The sequence below is a fragment of the Siphateles boraxobius genome, unplaced genomic scaffold (assembly GCF_051911475.1).
Source record: "Siphateles boraxobius isolate OS27281-9 unplaced genomic scaffold, OSU_SipBor_1 115, whole genome shotgun sequence".
NCBI classification, from domain to species: Eukaryota; Metazoa; Chordata; class Actinopteri; order Cypriniformes; family Leuciscidae; genus Siphateles; species Siphateles boraxobius.
The window spans coordinates 1,052,501-1,065,000 of NW_027508717.1; the positions used below are offsets into that span (position 1 = coordinate 1,052,501).

A 12,500-nucleotide genomic window follows, 5' to 3' on the forward strand; every position below is an offset into this window, starting at 1 on the left:
TTCATACAGTAATGAGAGTCAGAACCGTGTGTTCATACAGTAACGAGAGACAGAACCGTGTGTTCATACAGTGACGAGAGTCAGAACCGTGTGTTCATACAGTGAAGAGAGTCAGAACCGTGTGTTCATACAGTAACGAGATTCAGAACCGTGTGTTCATACAGTAACGAGAGTCAGAACCCTGTGTTTATAAAGTGACGAGAGTCAGAACCGTGTGTTCGTACAGTAACGAGAGACAGAACCGTGTGTTCATACAGTGACGAGAGTCAGAACCGAGTGTTCATACAGTGACATGAGTCAGAACCGTGTGTTCATACAGTGACGAGAGTCAGAACCGTGTGTTTATACAGTGACGAGAGTCAGAACCGTGTGTTCATACAGTGGCGAGAGTCAGAACCGTTTGTTCATACAGTAACGAGAGTCAGAACCGTGTGTTCATACAGTAATGAGAGTCAGAACCGTGTGTTTATACAGTGACGAGAGTCCGAACCGTGTGTTCATACAGTGACGAGAGTCCGAACCGTGTGTTCATACAGTGATGAGAGTCAGAACCGTGTGTTCATACAGTAACGAGAGTCAGAACCGTGTGTTCATACAGTGGCGAGAGTCCGAACCGTGTGTTCATACAGTGATGAGAGTCAGAACCGTGTGTTCATACAGTAACGAGAGTCAGAACCGTGTGTTCATACAGTAACGAGAGTCAGAACCGTGTGTTCATACAGTGGCGAGAGTCAGAACCGTGTGTTCATACAGTAACGAGAGTCAGAACCGTGTGTTCATATAGTAATGAGAGTCAGAACCGTGTGTTTATACAGTGACGAGAGTCCGAACCGTGTGTTCATACAGTGACGAGAGTCCGAACCGTGTGTTCATACAGTGATGAGAGTCAGAACCGTGTGTTCATACAGTAACAAGAGTCAGAACCGTGTGTTTATACAGTGACGAGAGTCAGAACCGTGTGTTCATACAGTGACGAGAGTCAGAACCGTGTGTTCATACAGTGACGAGAGTCAGAACCGTGTGTTCATACAGTAACGAGAGTCAGAACCGTGTGTTCATACAGTGACGAGAGTCAGAACCGTGTGTTCATACAGTAACGAGAGTCAGAACCGTGTGTTCATACAGTGATGAGAGTCAGAACCGTGTGTTCATACAGTGATGAGAGTCCGAACCGTGTGTTCATACAGTGATGAGAGTCCGAACCGTGTGTTCATACAGTGACGAGAGTCCGAACCGTGTGATCATACAGTGATGAGAGTCCGAACCGTGTGTTCATACAGTAACGAGAGTCAGAACCGTGTGTTCGTACAGTAACGAGAGTCAGAACCGTGTGTTCATACAGTGACGAGAGTCAGAACCGTGTGTTCATACAGTAATGAGAGTCAGAACCGTGTGTTCATACAGTGATGAGAGTCCGAACCGTGTGTTCATACAGTGACGAGAGTCCGAACCGTGTGTTCATACAGTAACGAGAGTCAGAACCGTGTGTTCATACAGTGATGAGAGTCAGAACCGTGTGTTCATACAGTGACGAGAGTCAGAACCGTGTGTTCATACAGTGATGAGAGTCAGAACCGTGTGTTCGTACAGTAACGAGAGTCAGAACCGTGTGTTCATACAGTGACGAGAGTCAGAACCGTGTGTTCATACAGTAACGAGAGTCAGAACCGTGTGTTCGTACAGTAACGAGAGTCAGAACCGTGTGTTCGTACAGTAACGAGAGACAGAACCGTGTGTTCATACAGTGACGAGAGTCAGAACCGTGTGTTCATACAGTAACGAGAGTCAGAACCGTGTGTTCATACAGTGATGAGAGTCCGAACCGTGTGTTCATACAGTAACGAGAGTCAGAACCGTGTGTTCATACAGTGATGAGAGTCCGAACCGTGTGTTCATACAGTAACGAGAGTCAGAACCGTGTGTTCATACAGTGATGAGAGTCCGAACCGTGTGTTCATACAGTAACGAGAGTCAGAACCGTGTGTTCATACAGTGACGAGAGTCAGAACCGTGTGTTCATACAGTAACGAGAGTCAGAACCGTGTGTCCATACAGTAACGAGAGTCAGAACCGTGTGTTTATACAGTAACGAGAGTCAGAACCGTGTGTTCATACAGTGACGAGAGTCCGAACCGTGTGTTCATACAGTAACGAGAGTCAGAACCGTGTGTTCATACAGTGACGAGAGTCCGAACCGTGTGTTCATACAGTAACGAGAGTCAGAACCGTGTGTTCATACAGTAATGAGAGTCAGAAACGTGTGTTCATACAGTGACGAGAGTCAGAACCGTGTGTACATACAGTAATGAGAGACAGAACCGTGTGTTCATACAGTAACGAGAGTCAGAACCGTGTGTTCATACAGTGATGAGAGTCCGAACCGTGTGTTCATACAGTAACGAGAGTCCGAACCGTGTGTTCATACAGTGACGAGAGTCATAACCGTGTGTTCATACAGTGATGAGAGTCCGAACCGTGTGTTCATACAGTAACGAGAGTCAGAACCGTGTGTTCATACAGTAACGAGAGTCAGAACCGTGTGTTCATACAGTAACGAGAGTCAGAACCGTGTGTTCATACAGTGACGAGAGTCAGAACCGTGTGTTCATACAGTGACGAGAGTCAGAACCGTGTGTTCATACAGTAATGAGAGTCAGAACCGTGTGTTCATACAGTGACGAGAGTCAGAACCGTGTGTACATACAGTAACGAGAGTCAGAACCGTGTGTTCATACAGTGACGAGAGTCAGAACCGTGTGTACATACAGTAATGAGAGTCAGAACCGTGTGTTTATACAGTGACGAGAGTCAGAACCGTGTGTTCATACAGTGACGAGAGTCAGAACCGTGTGTTCATACAGTAATGAGAGTCAGAACCGTGTGTTCATACAGTGATGAGAGTCCGAACCGTGTGTTCATACAGTAACGAGAGTCAGAACCGTGTGTTCATACAGTAATGAGAGTCAGAACCGTGTGTTTATACAGTGACGAGAGTCAGAACCGTGTGTTCATACAGTAACGAGAGTCAGAACCGTGTGTTCATACAGTGACGAGAGTCAGAACCGTGTGTTCATACAGTGATGAGAGTCAGAACCGTGTGTTTATACAGTAACGAGAGTCAGAACCGTTTGTTCATACAGTGATGAGAGTCAGAACCGTGTGTTTATACAGTGACGAGAGTCAGAACCGTGTGTTCATACAGTAACGAGAGTCCGAACCGTGTGTTTATACAGTGACGAGAGTCAGAACCGTGTGTTCATACAGTAATGAGAGTCAGAACCGTGTGTTCATACAGTAACGAGAGTCAGAACCGTGTGTTTATACAGTGACGAGAGTCAGAACCGTGTGTTCATACAGTGATGAGAGTCAGAACCGTGTGTTTATACAGTAACGAGAGTCAGAACCGTTTGTTCATACAGTGATGAGAGTCAGAACCGTGTGTTTATACAGTGACGAGAGTCAGAACCGTGTGTTCATACAGTAACGAGAGTCAGAACCGTTTGTTCATACAGTGATGAGAGTCAGAACCGTGTGTTTATACAGTGACGAGAGTCAGAACCGTGTGTTCATACAGTAACGAGAGTCAGAACCGTGTGTTCATACAGTGACGAGAGTCAGAACCGTGTGTTTATACAGTAACGAGAGTCAGAACCGTGTGTTCATACAGTAACGAGAGTCAGAACCGTGTGTTCATACAGTGACGAGAGTCAGAACCGAGTGTTCATACAGTGACGAGAGACAGAACCGTGTGTTCATACAGTGACGAGAGACAGAACCGTGTGTTCATACAGTAACGAGAGTCAGAACCGTTTGTTCATACAGTGATGAGAGTCAGAACCGTGTGTTTATACAGTGACGAGAGTCAGAACCGTGTGTTCATACAGTGACGAGAGACAGAACCGTGTGTTCATACAGTGACGAGAGTCAGAACCGTGTGTTCATACAGTAACGAGAGTCAGAACCGTTTGTTCATACAGTGATGAGAGTCAGAACCGTGTGTTTATACAGTGACGAGAGTCAGAACCGTGTGTTCATACAGTAACGAGAGTCCGAACCGTGTGTTCATACAGTAATGAGAGTCAGAACCGTGTGTTCATACAGTAACGAGAGTCAGAACCGTGTGTTCATACAGTGACGAGAGACAGAACCGTGTGTTCATACAGTAACGAGAGTCAGAACCGTGTGTTCATACAGTGACGAGAGACAGAACCGTGTGTTCATACAGTAACGAGAGTCAGAACCGTTTGTTCATACAGTGATGAGAGTCAGAACCGTGTGTTTATACAGTGACGAGAGTCAGAACCGTGTGTTCATACAGTGACGAGAGACAGAACCGTGTGTTCATACAGTGACGAGAGTCAGAACCGTGTGTTCATACAGTAACGAGAGTCAGAACCGTTTGTTCATACAGTGATGAGAGTCAGAACCGTGTGTTTATACAGTGACGAGAGTCAGAACCGTGTGTTCATACAGTAACGAGAGTCCGAACCGTGTGTTCATACAGTAATGAGAGTCAGAACCGTGTGTTCATACAGTAACGAGAGTCAGAACCGTGTGTTCATACAGTGACGAGAGACAGAACCGTGTGTTCATACAGTGACGAGAGACAGAACCGTGTGTTCATACAGTAACGAGAGTCAGAACCGTGTGTTCATACAGTAACGAGAGTCAGAACCGTGTGTTTATACAGTGACGAGAGTCAGAACCGTGTGTTCATACAGTAACGAGAGTCAGAACCGTGTGTTCATACAGTAACGAGAGACAGAACCGTGTGTTCTGATGCAGAAAATTCAGCTTTGATCACAGGAATAAATTATAGTTTACTGTATATTCACATAGATAACAGATGATTGACATTGCAATAATATTTCACACTTTTTACTGTAATTTTTCATCTAATTATAGCAGCCTTGGTGAGCAGAAGAGACTTTTTCAAATAATCCTAGTGATTCCAGACTTTTATACAGTGTAAGATATATAAAATATTGATCAAATTGTAGTCAATAATAGCTAGTAATTATTAATATTTTTGTGTTTTAATAGGAGTATATTTAATTATTTATGATTTATTTATATTAAATAATATAATCATATTTTGGAATTATTTATTATAAAAAGTTCACTTTGCTTCCCAACTCGTTTTACATTGGACATCATCAGTGTCAAACCAACACAGTTATTTAACAATAATTTAACATTATGAGCAAAGGCCTGACGATATGAAAATTATTAATAAGACTGAATGGGAAAATGTAACAACATTCTCTTTCATTCGAGTTTCTCGCTCTCAGCAGGCAATAATTCACAGCTCAAAACACACCGTGTTCCACACAATTAACATTTGTTATTTTCACAAAACAGCTTTACAGAAAACGTCTCAGGTTACGACTGTAACCATAGTTCCCTGAGAAAGGGAACGAGACGATGCGTCAACGACGCTTTGGGAACGCTCCCAGCGTGAATGCGTCTGAAGCATCTATGTCAACTAGTCCAATGGAAGGAATGAATGTCACGGGCGGGTGACGTCATGACCAGGAAGTGATAAAAGAGCATCCGGTGCAAACCGGCATTAGCTTCAAAAATTGCCGAAGCAAGCCGATCACAGGGATGCAGGAAGTATGGCAGGGTGACGCATCGTCTCGTTCCCTTTCTCAGGGAACTATGGTTACAGTCGTAACCTGAGACGTTCCCTTTCGAGGGAACTCGCGATGCGTCAACGACGCTTTGGGAACGAGAATACCCAAAACGCCAGACTTTCAAATGCCTGAGTGTCAGCCTGTTGTCACACTGCACCAAGCACCTGGGATCCTGGGGCAGCATCCAGGTCCAAGCTGTAAAACCTCATGAATGTGAGCGGTGAGGACCAGCCCGCCGCATCACAAACGTTTTGGAGAGAACTCCAGATAATACGCTTAGAAGCCATACTCCTAGTGGAATGAGCCCTGACCACCAAATGGTTGGCCAGAAGACTCACAAGCAAGAAGAATAGTCTCGACTATCTATATGCTCAATAGGTTGGATTTTCTCGACAGAGAAGTCCGATGAACATAAGTGTCCAGTGCTCGCACTGGCACAAGAGGTTCAGCTTTTCCTGGTCCGAAAAATGGGGGAGGACAGAAACCTGCAGCACAATAGGCCTCGGAATAATGGTAGGCACCTTTGGAACATATCCATGTTTCGGGTAAGATTGCCTTGGCCATCCCGGTGCACTCAAGGCAGGTGGGGACCGAAAGGGCCTGAAGGTCTGACTCTTATAGGGACGAAATAGCTAGCAGAAAATAGTCTTAAAAGAAAGGAACTTCTCTGAGACCAAATCTAAGGGCTCGAAGGGAGCCCCAGATAGGCCTTCTAGAACTATTGCAAGGTCCCAAGCCAGCACCTTAGTGCAAGTTGCATGCCTCAAAGTGCCACGAAGGAAACGAGTGATCAGGGGGTCTCGACCCAAAAATGTACTACCCACCAGGGCGTGGAAAGCCGCAATGGCCGCCACACATATTATACCTTAAGCGTGGAAGGACATAGACCTGATACAAAGCGTTCTTGCAGAAACTCGAATACTGTGTTTACTGAACAGTTAACCGGATCCCACTGACGCTGGTAACACCAAGAAGTGAAAAACTCTCGAAATAGTGAATATAGTTTCCTCGTAGCGGGAGCTCTGGAGCTTAGAATGGTCTAAACAACCTCGGTTGAGAGACCACTCTCTATGAGTTGGGCCCCCTCAGAGGCCAAACCCACAGTTCCCAAATCCCCTGCCGGGGGTGCAATATTGCATCCCCTGCCTGAGACAGAAGGTCTCTCCTGATCGGGACCTCCAAGGGAGGTCCGTCGAGGAGAAAAATTAGGTCCGCAAACCAAATTCAGCTCGGCCAGGGTGGTGCTACTAAATAGGCTTATTCCATCCTGGCGGATTCACTCCAGAACTCCTGGGAGCAGAGCAACGGAGGGAAATGCGTACAGACGTAGCCTCGGCCACGTCTGCACCATAGCATCCAGCCCCGAGGGGACTGGTTGAGTGAGGGATAACCAGAGTGGACAGTGCGTCGTATGCTGAGACGAGAACAAATCCACTTCTGCCTGGCCGTAAAACTCCCATATTTGCTCCACCGCCTCGGGGTGGAGTCCCCTGGCCTCAGCCCCTGCCTCGACAGGGTGTCTGCTCCAATATTCTGGCCCCCCCCGGAATATACACTGCCCTCAGACAGCGTAATTTCTTGAGGGACCAAAATAAGAGGCCACCAACGTGTTGTCTGTGGGTCAAGAACCAGAGTTTCCTCCATATAACCAAGGCGCGGGGATACTGCCGTGTGATCTTGATCGTAAGGAGTGGGTTTCCCCTCAGGGAGAACCCTCTGGTCCTGAGCCACCTCTGTAAAGGTCTCACGTACAGCAGGTCAAAGGGTATCACATTGGACGCTGCTGCCCTGAGGCCTAACAGTCACTGTTCCAGAACAACACATGATGGCCCCTCAGGTCTGGGAGGAGATGTCTCAACGCATTGAAGACGACCATCATCTCTAGGCAATTCATGTGCCAAGAGAGATGATGACTCCTCCACAAGCCCTGAGCTGAGCGGCCTTCCAATACCGCTCCCCAGCCGGTGAGGGAAGCATCTGTCGAGATCACAACTCGATGGCAAAGAGCTCCCAACACCGGACCCTGGGTTAAGAACCAGTGTTTCCTCCATATAACCAAGGTGCGGAGACACCGCCGCGTGATCTTGATCATACGAAGTGGGTTTCCCCTCGGGGAGAACCCTCTGGTCCTGAGCCACCACTGTAAAGGTCTCATGTACAGCAGGCCAAAAGTTATCCCGTTGGACGCTGCTGTCACAAGACCCAACAGTCTCTCTAACTGTTTTACAGTGCGTGACTGGCCTAGCCTCAGCTCTTTTGTGGCTGTTAGGATAGCAGCTACACGAACGGGCGACAGAGTGGCCCGCATCGTCACTGAATCCCATACCACACCAAGGAAAGTGGTTCTCTGTACTGGAGAAAGCACACTCTTCTTGGCATTGAGCCTCAACCCCAACATCTGCATAGGAGCGAGAACGACACCTCGGTGCCGAACCGCTAACTGTTCTGATTCCGCTAGAATCAGCCAGTCATCTATGCAATTCAGAATGCATATGCACTGCAGCCTGGCGGGGCCAGAGCTGCGTCTACACGCTTCGTGAATGTGCGGGGTGATAGAGCTAGACCGAAAGGAAGTGCCTGATACTGGTGTTCTTTGCCCCAAAGAAAACCTCAGGAACCTCCTGTGCTGAGGGAGGATGGAGATATGGAAGTATGCGTCTTTTAGATCTATCGTGACAAACCAGTCCTCGGATCTGATTTGAGTCACGATCTGCTTGAGTGTCAGCATTTTGGACTTGAGTTCCAGCACCAAACACTCCAACAGACGAAGATCTAGTATGTGACGCAGCTCTCCATCCTTTTTTGGAACAATGAGATAACGACTGTAAAGACCCGACGCAATGTCGGGTGAGTACACCTGCTCTATAGCTTTCTTTGCTAACAGGGCCTTTACCTCTTGCTCCATTACCAGAGCCTGCTCGGAATGCACTAACGTGAGCAACACCCCGTTGTAGCCTGGAGGACGAGAACCAAATCTGCCTCTTACTACTAACTGCAGGACCCATAGAGATATATTTGGCAGTAGCTTCCGCGCTGCCAGAAAATCTACCAAGGGAACCAGCCCCTCGAGGCTGGCCTCTGGTGTAATAAAGACAGCCAGTTCGGGGACCTGAAGCATACTGGCAGGAACCACCCGAACTGACTGTTTTCGAACCCCCCTCAGAGGGCGCATTCCGACGCAATGTCGAGTTGACGCTGCGCCAGAAGCTCGCTGGAGACCGCTGCGCCCCGAAGCACCAAGGGTGGCGGGGTTGGCAGAACGGTCCCCTGAGGGCACCGAGATGGAAAGGGCACCGTATAATGAGGTGTACACCATTCCACCCCGGTTGGGGCTGCCCTCACCGGTCTGACGCCGGTGGCGCCAGACCTTTTCTTTTGAGCCGCAGCCTTCTCAGCGTGAAGAACGGTCCTCGGATCCGGCTTCTGCTTTGAAGGCTTTGGCTGCTGTGTTGTGTATGAGAAACTAGACGGCTGGAGCTGCTCACGCCCAGCAGCCCCAGGGGGTTGGACATAGCGAGGGAGAGATTATCTTGTATCTTTCTCTATGATTCCCATCAAATTGAGCCAGAGGTGTCTCTCAGTGACCACAAGGGCTGCCATCCCTGAGAGATAAATCTGTGGCCCGACGGAGTTCTCAAACCCCATCGGGCCAAACTCCCTCACTTCTGTCCAAATACCGCAGCAGGTCAGCCTGATATGCTTGTAGCACTGCTATGGTGTGCAAGCAGGCCCATGCTAGACCCACTGCCATATATGCTTTTCCCACTAGATTAAAAAATAGTTTTCTTTAATGGTTTAGTGAGAGAAGCCGACGCCTTCAGGTACGATACTGAACCGGGAGACAGATAGCTCGCAAGCGTCTGTTCTACCCGGGGTATTGCCCCATAGCCATACCCTCTTAACCCCCAAATATCTGAATATACATGAATGTGGGGGCTAAAAGACAAGAGGAGTAAGGCTTTTTCCATGATCTAGACAGCTCGCTGTGCAGATCGGGAAAAATGGAAGGCCCCGTGATGGAGGTGGAAAAATAGAGGGAAGGAAACTCGTTTAATTTATTTTATTTTTAGGACGAGTGCCCCCTTATTTCTGCTGGTCATAAATATTTAATTTATCTACAGCCTTAGTAAACACTTCCACCAGCTTATTATTTTTTATATATATTTTTTATATATATTCACTTTATTTTATATATAATATATAAACTATCATATATATATATATAGGCTATATATATTTCTCATACGCTGGGGAAAGAGATGGCAAATTCACTTCCCCCATGATTGTGTCACTTTCAATGCCCAGCACATCTACCTCCTCGGAGGTAGAGCACTGAAGCATTGATTTCTCTCTCTCCCCGGGCGGAAGAGACCGCAGCGCGGGCTTCCGAGACCGGCGAGAGAGCACTGGATCCCTCGTGGAAAGGGAGGAAATAAGATCCGCGGACCCGTCTCCAACCCCGTAAAGAGATCCTATTCGCGATCCACAGGAATGCATTCTCCGCGCTGCCTCGGCAGACGCGGGACCTGTCACCCTGAGAATTGCGAGCCCGGCCACTTTCCTCGAAAAGTGACAGGCGGGAGCGGAGCATGCGAAGCGAAAGCTTCTCACAATGTTGGCAATCAGCCCCCTCGGAGGCTGATACCGCATGCTCTACTCCCAAACACATCACACAAAGCTCGTGTGTGTCCCTACTCGTTAAATAGCGCGAGCAGGGAGAACACAGAGTTTGTGCAATTGTTTAGTTTCCATAAATATATATATCAGACAGACAACAGTAAATATAACAGACAGTTTGACACAGATCGCTTGCTGAGGCAACAGAAGCTAATGCCGGTTTGCACCGGATGCTCTTTTATCATATCCTGGTCATGACGTCACCCGCCCGTGACGCTCATTCTTTCCATTGGACTAGTTGACTTAGATGCTTCAGACGCATTCACGCTGGGAGCGTTCCCATGGCGTCGTTGACGCATCGCGAGTTCCCTCGAAAGGGAACTGTGATATTATTAGTGTTTTTAATATCTTAATATCTCCATGCCTTGTTGTAGCATTTATCTGATTAGTTTATGGCCGATAATATAGTAACATTTTGTGTCGATAAAAGCATATAAATATCGTCTGGGTTGTATTATCTTTTATCTTATGTGGTTTAGTTGATGTATTTTGAGGATTACTTTGTCACACTATAGATTTTACTTTTAGTGACAAATTAATCAGTGTTTTATTGGACAGGCGACCTTTGACCTTTCTCCTCCCTTTTAAGTCTTTTATTGTTTGTAAACTGTGCAGTTCTGCGGTCAGAAAAGACCTGTCAATATTTTCTTTCTCCAGCTTCACTGAACCTGCTGTAGATCAATAGAAGTAGAGTAGAGTTACTGAGAAAACACACTGTGATTATCAAAGCATGATCTGTTCATACGTGACTAAAAATACTGAACATGACTATAGTTTCAGACAGATATCACTGTTACTGCAGTTATGTTACCATAACCGGGCCAAAAATGGGAAGTTACGATGTTTTAATGTTTTTTAAAGTGTCTCTTCTGCTGTTATTTGTTCAAAAATACAGTAAAAATTGAGCAATTATTTCAATGTAAATCATCTGTTTTCTATGTGAATATATAGTAAAGTGTAATTTATTCCTGTGATCAAAGCTGAATTTTCAGCATCATTACTCCAGTCTTCAGTGTCACATGATCCTTCAGAAATCACTATAATTTATTTCAGGATTATTTGATGAATAGAAAGTTCAAAAGAACAGCGTTCATTTAAAATGTGATCTTTCGTAACATTATTAATGTCTTTATTGTCACCTTTGAATCAATTTAATGCGTCCTTGATGAATAAAAGTATTAATTTTATTCACCCCAAATTTTTGAATGGTAGTGTATCTCAGTTTTCACAAAAATATGACTCTTTTCCACACTGATCATAACTTCCAAACTTGTTACTGATTCCTGATTAAAAGTGACAGTAAAGACATTTATAATGTTACAAAAGACATTGATAATAATCATAAATGTTTCTTGAGCATCAAATCATCATATTATAGTGATTTCTGAAGGATCATGTGACACTGAAGACTGGAGTAATGATGCTGAAAATTCAGCTTTGATCACAGGAATAAATTACACTTTATTCACACACCATAGTTAATGATGTAATTGTAGAACTGGCCAATAAATGTCACTGAAAGAAAAATCCCCCCGACATATAAATGAAAATTATGTATGTATTGAATAAATAATGAGTGAAATAAGCAATTTTGTTAACACTATTTGCAACATTTATATCAGCATTATATTGACCATCGTACATGCTAGAAATCATATAAAAATCAGCATTTATCAGCATAAAAAATAGATGAGATAAAATAAAATAAAGTAAAATGCAATGAAATGGAATAAAATAAAATAAATTAAAATGCATAATTAAATAAAATTAAAAAAGACATAAAATAAAATAAAATAAAAATACATAATATAAAAAAAAATTAAAAATAAAATAAAATAAAATAAAATAAAATAAATACACTAAATACAATAAATACAATAAATTAAATAAATTAAATAAATTAAATAAATTAAATAAATTAAATAAATTAAAATAAAATTCACAATCACATATCAGTAAACTTTCATTATTATGATAACGCGTTGCATTGTGTTCTGAGAGCTGGTTCGGTGTGTCATGCTGATCTCTGTGTGTGTCGCTTCAGCCCACACATCCATCCCATGAGTGATGTCTGTCGTCATGGCGACCGCATCCGCCACACACTGCTCACAGAGAGAGTGTCAGTCGCTGAAACAGAAGTGACGTGAGTGTGACCTGAGAGAGCCAGAGCGTTTCGTGTGTTTATGT

General features: G+C 44.9%; 2 protein-coding genes across 4 annotated transcripts in view; both read left to right on the top strand.

The window, feature by feature from the left end:
• The window catches only part of LOC143707733 (MAM domain-containing glycosylphosphatidylinositol anchor protein 2), a 288,467-nt gene that overhangs the window by 8,030 nt on the left and 267,937 nt on the right, over positions 1–12,500 (top strand). The gene's annotated exons all lie outside the window — the stretch shown is intronic.
• Positions 1–12,500, top strand: part of LOC143707170 (uncharacterized) — a 15,834-nt gene that overhangs the window by 2,343 nt on the left and 991 nt on the right. The gene's annotated exons all lie outside the window — the stretch shown is intronic.